The 19,396-nt window shown below is 32.9% G+C and overlaps 2 long non-coding RNA genes, 2 other non-coding genes and 3 pseudogenes across 10 annotated transcripts; 3 read left to right on the forward strand and 4 right to left on the reverse strand.

Moving 5' to 3' along the window:
• Positions 1-1,155: 1,155 nt before the first annotated feature.
• AT2G05010 lies at positions 1,156-3,351 on the reverse strand (annotated as a pseudogene; the record flags this gene model as incomplete). The annotated part of the gene is made up of 1 exon: positions 1,156-3,351.
• Positions 3,352-4,862: 1,511 nt separating this feature from the next.
• AT2G04835 lies at positions 4,863-5,237 on the forward strand. The gene has a single exon (NR_140041.1). It is a non-coding gene; the product is annotated as an other RNA (long non-coding RNA).
• Positions 4,863-5,367, reverse strand: AT2G04825. Its single transcript, NR_140040.1, has one exon. It is a non-coding gene; the product is annotated as an other RNA (long non-coding RNA).
• A 1,842-nt stretch (positions 5,368-7,209) lies between these two features.
• Positions 7,210-10,035, forward strand: AT2G05020 (annotated as a pseudogene; the record flags this gene model as incomplete). The annotated part of the gene is made up of 1 exon: positions 7,210-10,035.
• A 734-nt stretch (positions 10,036-10,769) lies between these two features.
• AT2G05025 lies at positions 10,770-12,272 on the forward strand (annotated as a pseudogene; the record flags this gene model as incomplete). Its single annotated transcript has 1 exon — positions 10,770-12,272.
• Positions 12,273-15,317: 3,045 nt separating this feature from the next.
• AT2G00400 lies at positions 15,318-16,552 on the reverse strand. Of its 3 annotated transcripts, none has more exons than NR_143611.1 (2): positions 16,383-16,552; positions 15,318-15,610 (listed from the first exon to the last, which is right to left on the reverse strand). It is a non-coding gene; the product is annotated as an uncharacterized misc_RNA (transcript). The 3 variants fall into 3 exon arrangements; NR_143612.1 differs by lacking the exon at positions 15,318-15,610 and adding an exon at positions 15,674-15,996; NR_143613.1 differs by lacking the exon at positions 15,318-15,610 and adding an exon at positions 15,750-15,982 and having other exon boundaries at positions 16,383-16,530.
• A 1,833-nt stretch (positions 16,553-18,385) lies between these two features.
• On the reverse strand, positions 18,386-19,393 carry AT2G00410. 2 transcript variants are annotated; one of them, NR_143614.1, is made up of 2 exons: positions 18,975-19,393; positions 18,386-18,885 (listed from the first exon to the last, which is right to left on the reverse strand). It is a non-coding gene; the product is annotated as an uncharacterized misc_RNA (transcript). The 2 variants fall into 2 exon arrangements; NR_143615.1 differs by having other exon boundaries at positions 18,397-19,358.
• Between the last annotated feature and the right edge of the window lie 3 nt (positions 19,394-19,396).

Consider the following 19,396-nt stretch of genomic DNA (forward strand, 5'->3'; position numbering starts at 1 on the left):
ACGGCGGAAGAAAACCCTAGATCTACTTTGAAGTTACGGTGGCGAGAAACCCTATAGAAACCCTATATCATACCTTGTTAGTTGTTGTCATCGACGGCGGCTGGGAACCCTAATTTCAGTTGTTGTCGTCGGCGATGTTGAGAAAGAGAGAAGAACGAGAGAGAGAGAGAAAGGAAGAAAGTGAGAGAAGAGTGAAATAGAAGAGAGAGAGAGAAAGAGAGATGAGATCCTGAATAAATAGGGAGAAACTATGTAGTGTGAACGCAATAATCGTAGTGTGAACGCAATAATCGTAGTGTGAACGCAAGTCATGGGGTCTATTTTTAAAAAATATTATTTATTAGAATATTCAGAATATACATAGTTGTATGTATATGTACAGTTGGCCGGATTCACAAACAGTTGAACTATTCTAAATTTTGTGTTTTTGAAGCTGAATCTCAAAAACCAACTTATTTTTTTAGTTGGTCCCATAAGTTTTAACATATTAATGGCTTTTAATAAGTTTTGATAGAAACATATTTAAGAAATATCTGTTTTCATATATAATGTATGTACATTGGACAATCATGAACTAAATATTCCTTGTTATACATAGGTTATTTATTAGGAAACCAGTTTATGATCAAGTTGTCTAATAACAATGTTGTAGTGTCATATTTTAGATTTATTCAATGTTTAGTTGTTGTTAATAGCTGAAAATAGAGAGAATTATTTAATCATTTTGTTAACCCTAAAATACAGATACATATATCAGTTGTCTCAGTTGAACTTAAAAAAATACATTAAACTTGCAAAGAATTCAATAAACTTACACATATTTAATACAAATACGAAAACATAAAACAGTTGTCGAAGTTTAAAATAGTACATCACACTTGCAAATAATATAATACAAATACAAATGAACTCAGTTGTATTGGTTGAACCCTTTCTGCAGTTGGTCAGGTTGTTCCTGTTGAACCCTTTCTGCAGCAGACTTAGTCAAACTTCCTCAAGCTGCAGCCAAGCCTCCAAGTTTATTCCAGGTTGCGATTTTCTCCTCTTTCGCGTTTCACCAACTGATGGAAACCGCTTATCTTGATTCCGTCCTGGTCCTTTTGGTGTGTATTCCGGTGGAAAGGCAACTAACTCTTTAATTTGGGTAGGAAGAACCTAATCCGACTCATGTGGGACTATGTACAACGTTCGGTAATAGGCCAATGCCCAACTCTCTATCACGTAATACACAGAGCAGAGTCCGTAGATGGTCGTATTCGCATTTCTCCCTTCCTTGTGGCGAGGTGCCTTGCTGCGGCCATGGACACACGGGATCTTGTCTATATCAAAACGTTTGCATGAAACACTTTTCATTTTCAAATCCACCAAAAAACTTACCGAGTTGAGATTAATCACGTTGTATTCTTGGTTGTAACTGTTAAGCTCAATCACTGTTAATTTGGCTGCAACTGGACATCTCAAGTGCAATATGTTCTCCACAGTAGGCACAACTTGTGATGTGATTGAACAAAAACATGAATCTTGCCTATGCACGTTGAAGCATTCAGAAAACTTAGAAATCATCACATCAATCATTGGTAACAAGTGATACTTCCTCGCTTTTCTAAACACACCATTAATGGACTCCGCATAATTACTAGTGTCAATGTTATACTTGTCTCTTTTAAAATGGCACCTCGACCATTTCTCAAACCCTACTTTCTCAAGAAAGTCAGCATCTTTAGGCCATATACTTGTAAAATGACCAAACTCTTTGTTGAACTCACTCTCAGTATATGCATGAGCACAATCCCTGAACTTGTCAGCAGCTCCATCCTTGTTAATTTTCAAAGGAAGTCTCATGTTTTGAGACAAATGCCATATACAACTAGCATGAAGCGCATTCAGGTACACCATCTTGACAGCTTTCTTTATGTTTTGATGCCTATCACTAATAAACACCAATCCGGGAACATTCGGATATACAGTTTTCAGCTTTTCTAAGAACCAAATCCAACTTACATCCTTCTCGCTATCAATGATTCCAAACGCAAGTGGATAATGGTGATGATTAGGATCTTGTGTTGTTGCAATAACCAACATCCCACCATACACAGTTTTAAGATGAGTTGCATCTACAACTATCACTTTCCGCATTTCCCTAAAACCTTCAATGCAAGCGCCTAATGCAATGAAGAGGTACTTGAACTTTTTCTCTCCTTCCAACTCCACACTAGTTACTGTCCCTGGATTTACCTTCTCTAACATGTAAAGATAAGAAAATAACATCGTGTTCCTTCTTTCCGGAGTCCCTCGCACATCACTAACATGTAGCATTTTGCCTCTTAAGACAGTGGAGTATGAACAATGCACCCCAAGTCTTCCTCTTACAATCGACATAATGTTTATTGGAGTTGGGGTCTCTAAATTTCCGGGATAGTCACAATGCAAAACCGATGCTATTAATCTTGGTGCGCCTCGCTGTATATTGTTGCTTGTAGTCTCAACACTTCGAGAGCATGTATGCACCTTTCTATGCACTCTAACACTCGAAAAATGTGATTTCTTAGTTCTCGCAACTCTTAGATACCAAGTACACCCTTTAGAAGCTTGGCGGCATCGTAGCATAAGTCTCAACGGTTCTGACTTAATAGTATTGACCCCAAAAACTTCTTGCTTTGCAGCTTTGTTAACCAATTCCCACACAGCCTCCCTAGAACAAAATTCTTGATCAATTTCAATACACGTACCATCATCCCATTCTTTAACATGCGGAGTAACTTCTACACTTCGTGGAATATCGTGAATATCATCATAATCAATCCTAACATCCTCATCTTCTTCCTCATCAAAATTCACCGGCCTTTCCATTGGCCTTTGGACAGCCACAATCTCCATACCTACTACATTCTCACAATCATTCACATCATTCTCATATCCATCATGCACCATCTCACATACTTCATTTAAAACATCATCCTCTCTTACATTTACACCAACTGAACTTTGACGCTCCGGTACAGAAATTTCCACCCTCTCAACTCCTATACCATTTAATTCCTCCACATGCAAAACAGGAATACGACTCTCTTCATCAGATTCTGTTAAAAATATGAAGACGTCCTCATCATCTACAATATACGTCTCTCTCCGAACTTTAGACAGATTGTAACTCAGTTTCAACTTCAAAGAAGCTTCATCAATCGCAACTTTCTTCATGATCTTGTCAACTAACATCAAATATGTAATCTTCCCCAAACTACTCGTCTTAAACGATATAGCATATAGTGAATTTTTACCAATCCACTCATTGACTTCAGAATAGTATCCTCCGAAGTCAAAATGTACCTTAGTGTGGATCTTCTTCTTCATCGCTCCTGAAAATTCAACCAGTTAAACTCCAATCAAACATTTTAATAGTTATACCACATGTACTCTTATCATACGTATAGATGAAATTAATCTGTCGTCGCACTCGATTTAGAATCGACTAAACCTTCCATTCAATTGATTTCCAATGTTAATAAATACCTATTCGTTAAACTAATTGGTTAATCTAAACTTTGCAAACCCAAACTCCATATCTTTAATATGAAATCTCGGAATTCAAATTCAACTCACATTCAACCTACATTCGATTGCTCATCACCTCAAATAACGTTTCGGCAACCTCTAATCGATTAGTCTTTACTTTGCAACCCAATCATCAAACTATCATATTGAATCTGGGAATTATATATAATTCAAAATAGCAATCTAAAATCACAATGCACCATTGTCAAAGGAAATATGAAAAAAATTGACCTAATTTGTTACCTTTTACGACGGTTTTTCAAGTCGGCGGCGGCCAGAATCGATGGTGGCGGACGAAGAAGAAGAACGTCGACGAAAGAGAGAGATGACGACGACGAAGGAGAGAGAAAGAGGATATTGAAGTCGATTTTCTTTATTTAAGCTTTTGAATTTCTTTTTCATTTTTTTTAATCAACTCATTAAGGGTACAACTGGTATATCACATTTTCGGTGGCATTCAGATTAACCGATGGCAGTCCAGATCAATTTTCTGATAAAAGTGGCATAAGTGATAAAAATCCCTAAAATGTTTGCCAACAGTTTTTTCATACTTAAACTACTTAAACTACAATACTCGGTAAATATCAATCTAAACTCACTAAAATTCAAATTTCCAGCCTAATTTATATAAAAATAGCTAAAATCAACATATGCCGAAACGGTGTTAATTAACCACTTAAGACGATAAGTTAGTTAACCACTTAAGACGATGAGTCAACCAGTATTGTGGCAATGACGGAGCATCGAAGTTGAGTAAAACAATGTTGTTTCGTGAGTTTAGGGTTCTCGAATCGAAGATTCGTTGGCGATTGCTTTAGCGATTCTTTGATTCGAGAACCCTAAACTCACGAAACGAAGTCGTATTACTCAACTATGATGCCTCGTCATTGCTACAGTGTCGGCTGACTCATCACCGTTAAGCGATTAACTAACACCGTTTCGGCATATGTTGATTTTGGCTATTTTCATATAGTTTAGGTTGGAAATTTGAATTTTTAGTGAATTTAGGTTGATATTTTTCGAGTATCGTAGTTTGGGTATAAAAACCCGCTAAGAAATAGTCTGGGTTGATTTTGACTATTTTCACCGAAAATTATCGGCAGTAATGACTCTTTTGATATCTAACTAAAAAACGGATGACAGAAAAAAAGGTTATCGGCAGTTTTGTAATATTTTGTTTTTGTTTAAGAATATGTTAGAGCATCTGTAATGTAGGGTTCTCTTTATAATTTGAGAGAGTTTTGTTGATTTTGTTGATTAAAAAAATAAAATCAAAACAAATTATTTTGAGAGAGTTGACCTCTTAAAAGAGAGTTTGGAAGCCGAGAAAGTCAGACACGTGGTAGTAGATGATAGGTTGATTTTATGTAACAAGAGGAAAAAGAAAATCTTTTGTCTTTTTATTTTTTCTTTGTGTCGGGATAACTCCCAAACTTCTATCTCTCCCCATTTCGAGCAAAGGCAAGAAATTTCTGATTTCGTTCAGTGTGGTGAGTTAACAATCATGAAAATTGCGGTGTGTATGTGTTCCTGTCGCCGGAGTCATCATCTCTAAACCCTTTTCTCGCCATCATCGGTCGGAGGTTAATCTAATGAGACATTTAGGATGTGAATTAGAGAGAAGACGTTGAAGGAAGCTCTAGTTTCTTCGTAGTAGTATGAATCAAGCTCTTTTCCTTTGTAGATAATGATTAAAGTTTGTCGTTTATGGTGAAAATCAAAATTGGAGTTTATAAAGTTTACCAAAATTAGGGTTATTCATTCATAGCAAAATTAAAGTGTTTTTGAATTAATTTGGAGGCTTTTTGTTTGCTATTTCGCTTGATTGTAAAAGAATTTTATCAAAAATTAATTGATTTATGGTTGATAGTTTCGGCAAACACATTAGGGTTATTTGAATCTTGGATGCCTTGTTTTACTTATTTGGCATGAATGAAGAATAAATTTGGAAATAAACTTTTTGATTTTTGTAGATAGTATCATTTAAGCATAATCTCTGTTTTAGAATCGACAAGCTTTTTCAGATGGTTGCTAGTCACTGTAAGGTTTGATTTTAGTTTTCATACATTGAAATACATATCTTTATGTCTGTTTTGAATCATTAAAAGCATTCTAGAAATCGATTTCTTCATATATGTTATTTGCTTGAACCAATATGTAGTTCTGAATGTGAAATGTTTATGCTAATGTGCCCTATTTCTCTCTGTTTTTGTTGTTGTTTAGTGTAAATGGAAAACTGCAAGTGGAAAAGACAAGTGGAGAAAGACACTAGTGTTGTCGCATGAGGATTTACTGCAAGTGGAGAAAGCTTCTACATGAGAAAATAAATCATCCTTGTCTTTGTTATTGCATTGATTGTGTAAAGTAGGTAAATAGTTAAGTACAAAACTAATGAAACTGAGCATCAAACTAATTTTGCTAATTGCTTTTTATTTTATGATTAATGTATGAATAATATTGATTAAGATTGTTTTACATAAATGCTTAGTTGTATGTTCTCTGTATTTTTTGCTTAGTTGGTTTAGATTAGGTACAAACTTTAATGTCTTTACCTTGCCATTTTTTGTTAAGACATTTTATTAAGTACATCTTCTTTAAGCTTAAATATAAAGTCTTCTCTTACTTAATCCTCCATTCGTCTTCTCTTCCTTAAACCTAAAGATTCTCTGACTTAATCATTCTCCTCTAAACAAGCAAACCAACTCCAAAATAGATTATTACAATCAATTTTCTCAGCCTTCCAGTTTTATGGACCTGTTAACAAGATACTCATAACAATGACATCAATCCGTATGAGTTTGTGGAATGCAATAGTCTAATGACATTCATGAGGATCAGTGGCGGAGGTAAAGAGTAATTATGGGGGTAATATGACACCCATCAAATAAAAAAATTCAGCTTATGTTTTTAAACGTAATTATTTGATACATGTCCAAGAAAGCTGTTGATACCCCTCTTAAATATTATTGACCCCTCAGAAAAATTAAAATAGAAATATGCTATTAATTTTAGGAATTATCTATATTTTAATTGAGATTCAACATTCTGTCATTATCGTTGGGCTTTTCTAACGAACTGCTGGGCTTTAACTAAGTATTTTTTATATTAATTTTGTTGTTTAAAACTTAATTATAAAAGTCAAATCCCTGAACGGCAATAACAAAGCTTCACAAAAAAAACTTGAGTCTCTTCCTTTTCGTTCTTCCTTCGTCGTCTTTGCTAGAGAATCGATAAGTCAATTTTTTATCATTAACTAAATCTGTTAATATCTTAATTTTGTAAGGTTTCATCATAATTCTTGATTCCTCATCCTCAATCATCATCCAATATTCTACGTTTGTAGAAAATATGTTTTTTAAAGAAATTTTTGTTTAATAATTCAAGTAGTTAAAGTGATAAGCACATTTTTAGACTTGTGGGAGGAATGTTTAATAGTCCTTCTTACTTGAATATATTTTAATGAGATCATAATTTATTCCTAGGACAAACCGAAGACATTTACAATAGTCTCTTTGTTTGATTAGATTTTCAATAGTACATATAATTATGTCGACATTTGGAAATAACTTTTCAATTTTGATATTGATGCTTTTCTTTTTATGTAGGCAATGCAAATGCTTGATCAATTTTTGAAAAAAAAAATCTCCACCTCCTAACATGGATTCAAATGATTCAGATGATTTGTCATGGGATCCAACAAAAAGAAAAAGTATTCTAAGCTATCATCCCGATCAAAGAGATGAGGTACGACGCATATATTTGATAAAAGGACCTTATCAACCTCGTGATCATAATTTTAAACAAATACCAATAGGAGGCATATTACGACGTTTTAATCCACAATGGTATGATCGATATGGTGATGATTGGTTAGAGTATAGTGTGGTAAAAAGAGAAAGCCTTTTGCCTATGTTGTTATTTATTCAGAGATCAAGCTGAGAAACAAGGTGGGTGTGATGCTTTTGTTTCTATTGGTTATAGTGGCTGGAATAAAACATATGGGTTTACTAAACATATGGTGATCATACTAGTTTTCACAGAATTGCCAAAAATAAATGTGCGGATTTGATGAGACAAGGTCAGTCTATCAAACATGCATGCTTTACATAAGCAAATTGATGTTATGAAAAAACGAATGCCGAATTCGATCGAGTGCTTCAGTTGATATTTCTAGACATTTGTTACATCAAAGATTACATTTTCGTGGTCATGATGAATCAGAAGATTCAACAAGTAAAGGTAATTTTTTGGAGCTTCTCAAATATATTGCTTGTCAGAATGAGAATGCAAGAAAAGTTGTGTTGAAGAATGCTCCTAAATAATCAGATGACATCTCCTCCGATTCAAAAAGATATTATGCATTGCTTTGCAATGGAAGTAACCAAATCTGTTATTCAAGAAATTAATAACGATGTCTTTGCCTTATTGGTGGATGAATCTGCAGATATTCCAGATAAAGAACAGATGACAGTGGTTTTCCGCTTCGTTGATAAAGATGGGATAGTAAAAGAAAGATTTGTTGGCATTAGTCATGTAAAGGAGACATCTTCTTTATCGCTGAAGAATGCTATTGACCCTTTGTTTACCAAAGATGGATTGAGTTTAAAAAAGGTGAGAGGATAAGGTTATGATGGAGCTAGCAACATGAAAGGAGAATTTAGTGGAATGAGAGCATTGATTTTGAAAGAAAGTAGTTATGCATATTATGTACATTGCTTTTCTCATCAGTTTCAATTAGTTGTCATGACGGTTGCAATAAACATTTTGAAGTTGGAGATTTCTTTGATATAATTTATGTCTTGTTAAATGTGGTTGGAGCTTCTTGCATGAGAACCGATAGGATCCGCAAAAACTATCGCAAAAAGGTTGAAGAAGGGATTTGTAATGGAAAACTTAATACTGGAAATGTGTTAAATCAGGAGCTTTCACTTCAAAAACCTGCAAATACGCGTTGGGGTACACATTACAAGACTTTATTGCGAATTATTGAATTCTTTTCATGTATAATTGAATATATTGAATATATCCAGGATGAAGACGTAGACAACATCAAAAGACGACAAGCAAATGGCCTCCTCAAATATTTTCACACCTTCGATTTTGCTTTCTATCTTCAGTTAATGCTACATATTTTAGGGTTCGCTGATATTTTATCACAAGCTTTACAGAGAAGAGACCAAGATATTTTGAATGTTATGTCATTGGTTGCATCGACTAAACGAGAGGTACATAACCTAAGAGATGATGGATGGGATGATTTTCTCGCTAAAGTCTGTTCTTTTAGTGAGCAAAATAATATGGAAATGCTTATTAAGGATGAAGAGTTTGTCAATTTACATAACCAACTTGCATCATTACAAGGTGGACTATTACTACAATGTCTTAGATATGCAACTTCAAGCGTTTAATGATCTATTTGACGAGGTAAATTCAGAAATTTTGTTTTGGATTGCTTCTCTAAGTCCAATGGATTCTTTTAGTCAATTTAAGAAATCAATGCTGGTGAGATTGACTGAGCTTTATCTAGATGACTTTAGTTTTGTGGAGCGCATATCTCTTGATCATCAACTTGACATCTATCTTGATAATGTGCAAAGAGATGAAAGGTTCACTAATTTCAAAAGCCTTGGTGATCTATCTCGTGTGATGGTGAAGACAAAGAACCATATTTCTCATCCTTTGGTTTATTGACTTTTGAAGCTAGCGTTGATTCTACCTGTTGCGACCACAACTGTTGAAAGATATTTTTCTACAATGAACATTGTGAAGACGGCATTGCGTAATCAAATAAGTGATACATTTTTTAGTGATTGTTTAGTTTGTTTTATTGAAAACATGTACTTGATACCGTGACAAACAAAACAATGATTACAGTTTCTAAAGTATGAGTGATCGTAGGATGCATCTTTAAAAAAAGTTTCCAAAGTATGAGTGATCGTAGGATGCATTTTTTAGTGATTGTTTAGTTTGTTTTATTGAAAACATGTACTTGATACCGTGACAAACAAAACAATGATCACAGTTTTCCAAAGTATGAGTGATCGTAGGATGCATCTTTAAAAAAAATTTTTAATGACATTTTTTTATAATAAGATTAATGTTTACAAAAAAATTTATGACCTCCGCGACTAGTTTTTCTGGCTTCATCACTGATTAGGATGAAAACACTCCTAAGGTGGGTATATCAAGACAGAATCGGTCAGCAAAAGGGGATGTTATCCTCATAAGTGTGTGGTTAAACTAGCAAAGACGAGGTGGTCGAGAATAAGCAAAAAACTCAAGCCTTCTAGATAAAGATTGCTTTATATGTATCATCTACTCCGAACCTTGCTAGTTTTTCAAAGAGAAAGTCTGCTCCATGTAAGCAAAGGTGGGAGAAGGTCAATGAACTCGTCATGAAGTTTGTGGGCTGTTATGCGACAGTAACAAACCAGAAAGCTAGTGACCAAAGTAAAAATGATGTAAAGTTTTGGCAAACAAACTATTCATAAACGATATGAAGAAAAAGTTCAGTCTGGATCATGTTCGGAAGGAGCTATGAAAACTTTTTTTTAATGTTTTTCTAAGGTATTTTTGTTTGTATGAAAATGTGTGATATATGCTTTAATGTGCACTTCTTTGCTTTGTAAGTCCATGTTTTGATATGTACTTCTTGTTAATGTATGAAATTGCTTTAAAGTTGTAATTGTTTGCTTTATGAGTTATTGTCTTTTTCTGTGCTTTGTGAGTTATTGTCTGGATATGTGATTGTTTCTTAATCCGTACACTATTGTTTTCATATGTCATAAGTTGTTATCTAGATATGTTGTCGTTTCTTAATATGTATACTTTTTGTCTTCATATGTCACAAGTTAAATATAACACTTGTTTGCTTTGTAAGTTCTTATCATTATATGTGGTTTTCTCTATTATACACGTTAGTGGATGAGTGAAAACAAAGATGAAACGACTACATGTTCAACATGTGTAGACGATATCATAGGAGAAAGAACAAAGCATTTTGTACCACAAATATTTGTGGAATCAATTTGTACCACACATAAATAGTTTTGTATTTCTCTTGCTATTGCTATATATAATGGATGCAATTTTGTTCTCTCATTTATCTCAATGTATAAAAATTACCAAATCTGAAAATTTGATATTTTCCTTCTACCACAAAACAAGCTACCACCAAAAAAACTGAAATCCACAAACATAGTTTTCTTCTTATTCGTAATTTTTTTTGTTCTTGTTCTCATTCTTTAAATTTTTTGTTCTCTCTTCTTTCATACTACAAGCTATAAAAAATATGGCTTTCTCATCATGTACTCCATTTGATGATGTCATAGAACAAAGCTTTGATCAATTACTCGATCAACAATTCGATAATATGTCGTTGTTTTGGAAAATGGCGAAGGGGGCAAAAAAAAAAGCCTATATTGATAGAAAACGTGAAGAAAGTCACATATTCTAATGAAACTTATTTTAGTGATAATGCGATATTCTCATCTCATATATTTCAACGTTGCTTTCGAATGAACAAGTCATTGTTCATGCGTATTGTTGATCGACTCTCCAGTAAAATTCTATTCTTTCAACATTGAAGAGATGTTGTCGTACATTCTTCTATTGGAAGCATCTCTTCAATGTTGAAAATACGAAATTTCATTGAAGAGTCGATCAATGAAGGTGAATGAGATGTGGATGGTATTCGGCGGTCATCCAATCAGATTTGGACTAAGAGAATTTTGTATCGTAACTAGGCTGGAATGTGGGAAGTATCCCAAGAAGAAAGCCGTTGGAGGCTGTTATAAGAGTGAAACATGGGTGTAATAGTGTTTGGAAGTCTCTATTTAGTGAGAGGTTTGGGGAGCAACCGAATCCAACAGTTGCTGAATTGGTGAGCTGGTTGAAGGAGGAGGAAAGCATGGAAGGGTGGAAGCAACAAGCTCTCTCTCTTTTAATTATGGTAGATGGTGTGATAGCGTCCCACAATTACCCCAACAGACCGACTTTGAAGACTGTGGAGATGACGAAGAACGTGGAATTCTTCTGCAAATACCCATGGGGAAGGGTGTCTTTTACCCGTACTTTGGGGAGGATAGCAAAATTTCAAACACCTTCCGATGCTGAACTACTGATAAGGGGTTTACTGGATGGGTCTTATGCACTCCATGGCTTTCCATTAGCACTCCAGCTGTTTGATTTCGAAACACTCCCATCCATTGCTTAGAATTTCGAAACACTCCCATCCATTCATTGCCAACAATACCCTGTGAAAATTTCTTAATGGCATCAACCAAACCGTACATCAGTTGGTATCGGTTTAGTTTTTGCGGATCATTTTTGAAAAAGACAAAAAAAAAAAACTGAAACGAAGAAACTGAAGAAGACGAAAAAGAGAAAGAAAAAGAGATGGATAGATTTGAGAGAGAATTAGAAAGCAGTTCGAAATTCAGTATCCACTCCTTCATATTTCGACATCACTTCGAATTGTTGGGTAGTTGAATTAAGCCACTGAACTCCAAAATCCGGCAAAGAGAAAGTTGCAATTTTTCCGGCGAAGTGAGGAACCTCCGGCGAGATAGCAACTTTCGCTATGGCTGGGAATAAAGCAAACGATGAAGTCCCGACGAAGCAACATACCCAAGATACTGGTCCAGAGAAGGAGAAGCGGGTACTCAGAGTTTCCCCGCGGAGAAAACGCTCTCCGACAAAGGCAACGGAGGAATTGAGTTAGTATCTCTAATTTACCGTCTCTTGTCTTTGGGTGTATCGGAATCGTAAACCCTGAAAATATATATTTTTATGATAAGAATAATTATTTTATAATATACAAAAAAAAACAAATTTAGTGAAGATAATAAAACAATATAACAAAAAAAAAAAATATTCACTGATAATTCTCATTTTAAAATTTAAAACAATATAAATAGAAACTATATATAAATAGAATTTAATTTAATTAAAAAATAAAAAATATTAAACTAATTAACTCAAAATATTTAAGTTGAAAAGACAAATAAATAATTATATAATTGAGTAATTGAGTACCTTCAATTCTCAAAAAAACAAAAGTACTTGTATTTAAAATAAAAAAAGAAATTAAAAAAATGAAAGAAAAAAAGAAGAAAGTACTTGTAAATATATGTGTGTTGTGTGATAAAAAGGTAATACATATATTTGCTATTTATATCAGAAAAGTAGATTATAACTAATTCATGAGTTTATTTCTGACATAAATGTTAATAATTATAGAAGAACGTTTGCAACATAAACGTTATCTGAGTAACAATTTTTTTTTTTAAACGTTACATAAGAATTTAACATTCATCCTACTGAGCCATTAATGAGGTTAATGAAGTTTAAATGCATGGTGTTTAATTTTAATTTTCGTTTTCTCATTGCTATTATCCGTTAACAAAACTTTACATTTATTTGAGTTTAGTCATTTGAGTCTTTTTTAATAAATAATTTAATAAAAGCATTTGTAAATATTATACATAAATCATATTTTAGTATATATTTTTCTCAGAATATTATACTAAATCCTATTTTTAGTATATATTTTTCTGACAATGATTAATATTTTTTTTTGTTTTAAAGTAAACTTTATATACCATAGAGCCTACAAATATAACAGAGTGAAATAAAAGAATTTTAGAATGTAAAATTAAAACTTAATGAAGAGGACACATGTCACTAAAATAGAGCGCCAAATGTCGCATTGGTATACAGGGTTAGAAAAAACCCTTGTCATATTATATAAATATGTAACATATTTTTAGAAAAAATATATACTAAAAATATGATTTAGTATAAATGTATAATATTCACCTTCTCATTCACCTTCTTCTAGATAAATTTTCTTTTTCTTTTTTATCCCTGTGAGGAGCAAAAAGATATTAAAGTTTTCTTACAATCCATGAATGTAAGAATAATACTAAACAAAACAGTAGTCCATCTTAAACTTTCCACTCAAAACCACGCATCATTAAGACCAAAATTTGATGGATACTGAATATTGAATATGCATACGTTTTTCTTAGCTTTAAATAGAATTGACACCTTTGAACTCAAGTTTGGTCAAGACACTTTCAATAGGCTAGTTTCTGAGTTTTGATCTTTTATTTTTATATTTTTTGTTAAATTAATTAGTTATTTAAAGATTATATACACTATAAATAGATAGTTAAAATGTTTAAACCCATATACATTTTAGGCCATTTATATAAAACAATATGCTATAAACTCAAGTTCAACAACAATATTCATCAGATTTTTCTTAACAATATTATTGGTCTTTTACTTAACAAAAATATTAATAAGTTTACAATTTTGATTTATATAAGAGAATATTATGTAATTAGGTACTTTTTGGAAACTTAATGCCGATTAAGGCACTTTAAAAGGATTGGGCACTTTTCTAAGCCAAATTGTCCAATTTGTCCTTCTAAGTATAACTTCCTTTCGTGATAATATTTTTTTGACTTATATCTCTCATTCTTCTCTCTCTTCTCTCTCTCCTCTTTCTTTTTTCTCACTTTATCGAGAAATAAACAAAATCAAGCAGAACAAAAAAACAACTTTTCTCATTATTTTGCTATTTCTTTATTTTCTCATCACAAGTCAATTCACCAATTCGTTCTCCTATTTTGATCTTCTCGAATTCCTATGGCTTCATTAGTCAAGTTTTAGCACTGGTGGAGTACAAAAATGGCAGGCGTGTAAATGACGAAAGCGAGTACATTCAACGGCGGAAGAAACAGTCAGTGATTCGCGACAGGAGATTTGGGTCTAGATCTAAAAGTCGTTGCTTTATTCGATGTCTCTTCTTAGTTGTTTCTCCAACAGATTTGTTATGGTTTCTTGCGACGGTTGTCTTTGATATGGTGATGAAGTGTCTGTTGGTTGGTGGAGGCAATCGAGTTGTTGGTGGCGACTGAGAGAGCGTTCTGACTTATTCATCATCTTGTTCTATATATGTATAACTTATGTGTTGGTATAAACAACCATATGGATTGCACATCTTGGACACACATCAATGGACAATGTTGCATTTGTTTACCATTAATGTGTCATCACTGGATATGAATCCATTATATAATTATGATAGTGTCCATACTCTATACACAAGTGAATATTGGTCAAAGAAAAATGGACGGTGTATTTCTGTTGAGATTGAGTTCTTGATTAAATATGTAAGACAAAATGCTTCGATGAGAACATGAATAAGAAGAAGAAGCTCAAGCAAAAGAAGAATATGCATGGGAGAAGATGAAATAATAAGTGATTGGACTAATTGTTTTGTTAGGCCTAAATGAGTAAGTGTGTTATGTTAGTTAAAGTTTAGCTTAGTGAAGAGTTGTTAGAGTTGTTGTTGTGTAAGAGTTGTTGATAAACCTTGCTTGTAAGCTTGGTTATACCTTAGAGACTAGAGTAATGATGTCTAAAAGTAAGGTCTAGGTCTAAGTAGAAGCATAATGCAAGTGTGTACTTAGTAGAAGTAAACTAGTATGAATATGTGTGTGTATGTCTTGTAATAAGAATCTATTTTTGGATCCAATACAAAAATGTTGACAACTAATGTTTTCTCTTTTCTCTCTCTTACTAATCGTTTTATGTCTTCGTGTCAAAACAAGAAACTAACCAAAGACTGAGAGAATGAGAGTGAAGGTTCTTTTTGTGCTTGAGTTAAAATTAGTGAGTGAAACAAAGCATTAAAGAGAACTAAGAAATGTAAAAGAAGTGAACCTCTAAAAGTTAAATAGAGGAAGAACCCCAAAAGTTCAACAAAAATTTTATCAACGATTATTGTTCATGTATAAATTTGTGCATTGATATAAAACAAACTGTGAGTTACTAGGTGACCATTTGGACTTGATTGTTTGGACACTCGTCAGTGAACAATTATGTCTTTAAAAAGAATATCTAAATGATTTAGAATGACTAAATGTTTTTTAAGAATCAGATGGATGGAACTTTGTGGACAACAATCGTACCAAAAGCACCACATATAGCTTTTCCAATTCTTAACATGTAAGACCAAAAGATTCACAACTCTCATCATAACAATCTGCACAATCCACGATGCGTCATCCATAATGTGCCATCCATATAAACATTCCATTATCGTCATCCACATTGTTAGAACTAAGATACAAACATTCCATAAACAAGCAAAATCTAAAATCTAAAAAGCCAATAATCATATGATCAGTTTAACGTCATCAAATTCAAGAGAGTGTCCAAGTGCTATGCAATGATAAGAGTATCCATATACATGTGAACAAATTGTCAAAACAAATTGGTGATTGTAGCTAATGTAAAAAGTCATATGGATATACAGGTGTGGATAGGTGTGTGATCTAAATACATCATTTCTAGATCCGTAAGATGTATCTGTTGGGAAACGATAGCTCCAATAAAACCAAATATCACATCTTCCCTAGCATTTTTGAGCTAGAAAGGGATTAACACAAAGTTATTGTTAGCCAAAGTTCTTGAAAACCAACTACGTATCTATAGGCTGGAAATAGAGCAAAAATTAAACAAGGAATTCAAGGTGTTCCCAGAGAAGGGTATTAGAATTTTAATCGGAAAACTAGATGCATCTTAACAAATCAAATTTAATGTCAATTCACAACATTCATATCACTGGATCCTAACTTGGGATTGAGTCAACTACTTAATTTAAAATTCTTCAAGTAATTTGTCAAATCGATCCTAAATTGTGATTGAATCCTATCTTAATATTTATCAATTTAACATTCAATCTTAAGAAACAGATAAAGCCAAGTAAAAATCCAATATCAGAGAGAATAAAATTTGGTTAAAGATGCTCTTACCTCTCCCAAACAATGATTCAGTTTTTCTTCTTCCCCAATTCAAACATCCCTAGTGATCTGAGTTGAGACCAATATTTTCTGTCTTAATCTTCGGCGAATTGGATTTCTAATGTTAATAATCCTTCGATAAGAAACGATGGTGGTGGCCATAAATTTTCCAGCGAATAGAGAAAAATATACAAAACCAAAAAAAAAAAAAAAAAAAAGGGTAAACATAGATTGTGATTGTGAATTTAGGATAACCTCATAATTTTATGATTTTGTAAGAATTATAGAGAACGACAATGATTTTGAAAGAGAGATTGAAAATGATGAAAAACAAAAGAATATGGAAGATAGAGATGATAAAAGGGGGATAGTTTTTTACCCACACGATCTCATCAAAAATAAGTTTACTAATTATTGCGTCATCACTACTTCAGGGGTAAATTAGTCCAATTTCTCCTCAAAAAGATGGCACAGTGCCTCATCCCTGAAAAGTGCCTTAAAAGGAATAAAATTCTTTAAAAGTGCCTAAACGTGTCACATTCCCTTTATATAATATTGAATTGATATTTTAGCTCAGAACCGGTAAAACAAATATATATATATATATATATATATTGTCTAAAAGTAAGTATTATAATTTTATAAGATTTGTTATAGTTTGAAATTATTTTAGAATAAAATTAATTGATATTTTGGCGCAAAAAGTATTATATTAATATTCTATTCTTCAATTCTTGACAAATTATTATTTGAGAAATTATATTGTATGGTAATTATATAAACTATTAATAAATGATACATCATTAATAAAGATAAATAATTACTAAAAGGTATTTTAAAAATGGTAAGAGATTTGTTTAAGATAAATATATATAATTAAATTGAATAAATATAGAAAATTATGTATTTTAATTTTAGAGGAATGACACATGTCGAAAGAATAGAGCGCCACTTGTCAGTCTCTTAGAGCATGAGTTTGAGAAAACTTTACTTTATTATATAATATGCGCCACTTGTCAGCCTCTTGTCATTCACGACAACATATCTAGACAACAACTTATGACATATCAAAACAATAGTATACAGATTAAGAAACGACCACATATCTAGACAATAACTTACAAAGCAAAGAAAAAATAGACAATTACTAAGAGAGCAAACAAGTGCAACATTAAAGCATAATCATACATTAACAAGAAGTACATATTACGGCTGGGACTTACAAAGCAAAGAAAAGCAACATTAAAGCAATATCATACAAACAAGAAAGACATTTAACTAACAAGAAGTACTTAGAAATTTAAACTTTGGACAACAAATTTGTAATTAGCTTATTGTTAAGAGCCAAGTCAATGTTTAATATAGACTCAGTTCTTAAAAGTAGATCCTTCAAGCATATGGTTCTTGCTTTGCTTCTCTTAAATGTTTGATTTTGTTTTATTTTAAAATTTTAAATATTTAGTATATAAAATTATTAAATGCTTTCGACCCTAGAAAAAAAGTTTTTCTGGATCCCTCACTAGCCAAAATCATACTTTGGATCAATTAATGAAGAAATGGTCAGTAATTTATTCTCGTGGGGTATTGAATATATTTGATGAGCTAATGGTGAATCTAGTTGACAAGGAAAAGATTGATCCTTCTATGCATTTGGATAAAGTTGAATTTGATCAAGAGGGTGAACAAATCATTGTTTACAACAATGGGAGAGGAATTTCGGTTGAAACATACATGAGGGAAATTGTAGATAACATGATTTATTATTCTTTTGCAACTTTGTAATTTAAGAAAGTTATGTAGTATTTTGTAATTACATAAATTTCTAGAAAGTTTTAGAACAATTTTATAGAGTATTAACTAATAAGTGCTCATGTCTAATGAATTTGATACTGTATTTCGCTCCAATAAAAAAATTACTTGCATATGAAAGTTTGGAGAACCCAAAACCTCTATTAAAAAAAAAATTCTATATTTTGTCTCTAAATCATGTGTTTAAGATGATGATGCATGTATGATCTACACTCAAACGCCTAAATCATATATTCTTAGAAGATAATGATACAAGAAAATCAAATCTTTGTCAAAGCCCATTTGGGATGTTAACGAAGAATTTGTTTTAAATTAAAATTTTTTTTTTTGTCAAAGCTCATGTACAACTAAAGTAAAAAATTCGATATAAACCAAATATATTGAATTAGTCAACATAACACAAACGGGAAGGACAATCGTTCCTCTACCGTTCCTTTTTCTCTCTCTCTTTAAAGCTTTTTCCAAGTTCTTAGATCTAGTTTGTTTTCGCCTCTGTTCTTTATCGTAGGTCTTGGATTTACAAGACGAAGCAGGAGTGAGGCAAGCTATCTTCTCCGGCATTGGAGTGGTGTGGATTCCGATTAGCGTGACAGAGGTGGCCCTTTCTTAGAGACGAGAGGCTTCTCTTCCGATTCTTCCTGGTTATGGACATCGACGGAGATCGGTGGAGTATTTCTTCGCTCAACTGGTCGGATAGACGTTGTACCTGCATGTTGGAATATTGAGATAAAAAGGAAAAACAAAGCAAGAGACATTTGTCTCTTCTCTTCTAAAGAAGACAAGAACAAAAATAACCCTTTATTGAACTGAAACTTGTTGGTGTGTCACTTCCTATTTGTGACTTTTCAGTGAAACAACACAACTTATCCAACAAGTATGATACAAAACCACACGTGTGAGTAGTCACGTGCGACATCAAGTGGGAATTGGGAAAGAATAAGAGGCGAGCACGTGTCATCTGCAGAGTGAGGGACTGAAAGATGCCGTTAGCCGACTATATGAGCACTGTTTTAGCTCATTCCTTTACTTTTATCGAATATCTGTAATTCCTTAGAATCTCTGAGAACATTTTGTGGCTAGAAATCTCACTTCGAGATCTAGTGGATTGTTTGGGTGTTTTATGAACATCGATTCGATCATCTTTGTAATCGGAGGTTACAGAGAATCAGAAATTTGCTGTATTAAAGGTATCAGAGCCATTTCTTTCCTCGGAAAAC

This window comes from Arabidopsis thaliana, chromosome 2, assembly GCF_000001735.4.
Source record: "Arabidopsis thaliana chromosome 2, partial sequence".
Lineage (NCBI taxonomy): Eukaryota > Viridiplantae > Streptophyta > Magnoliopsida > Brassicales > Brassicaceae > Arabidopsis > Arabidopsis thaliana.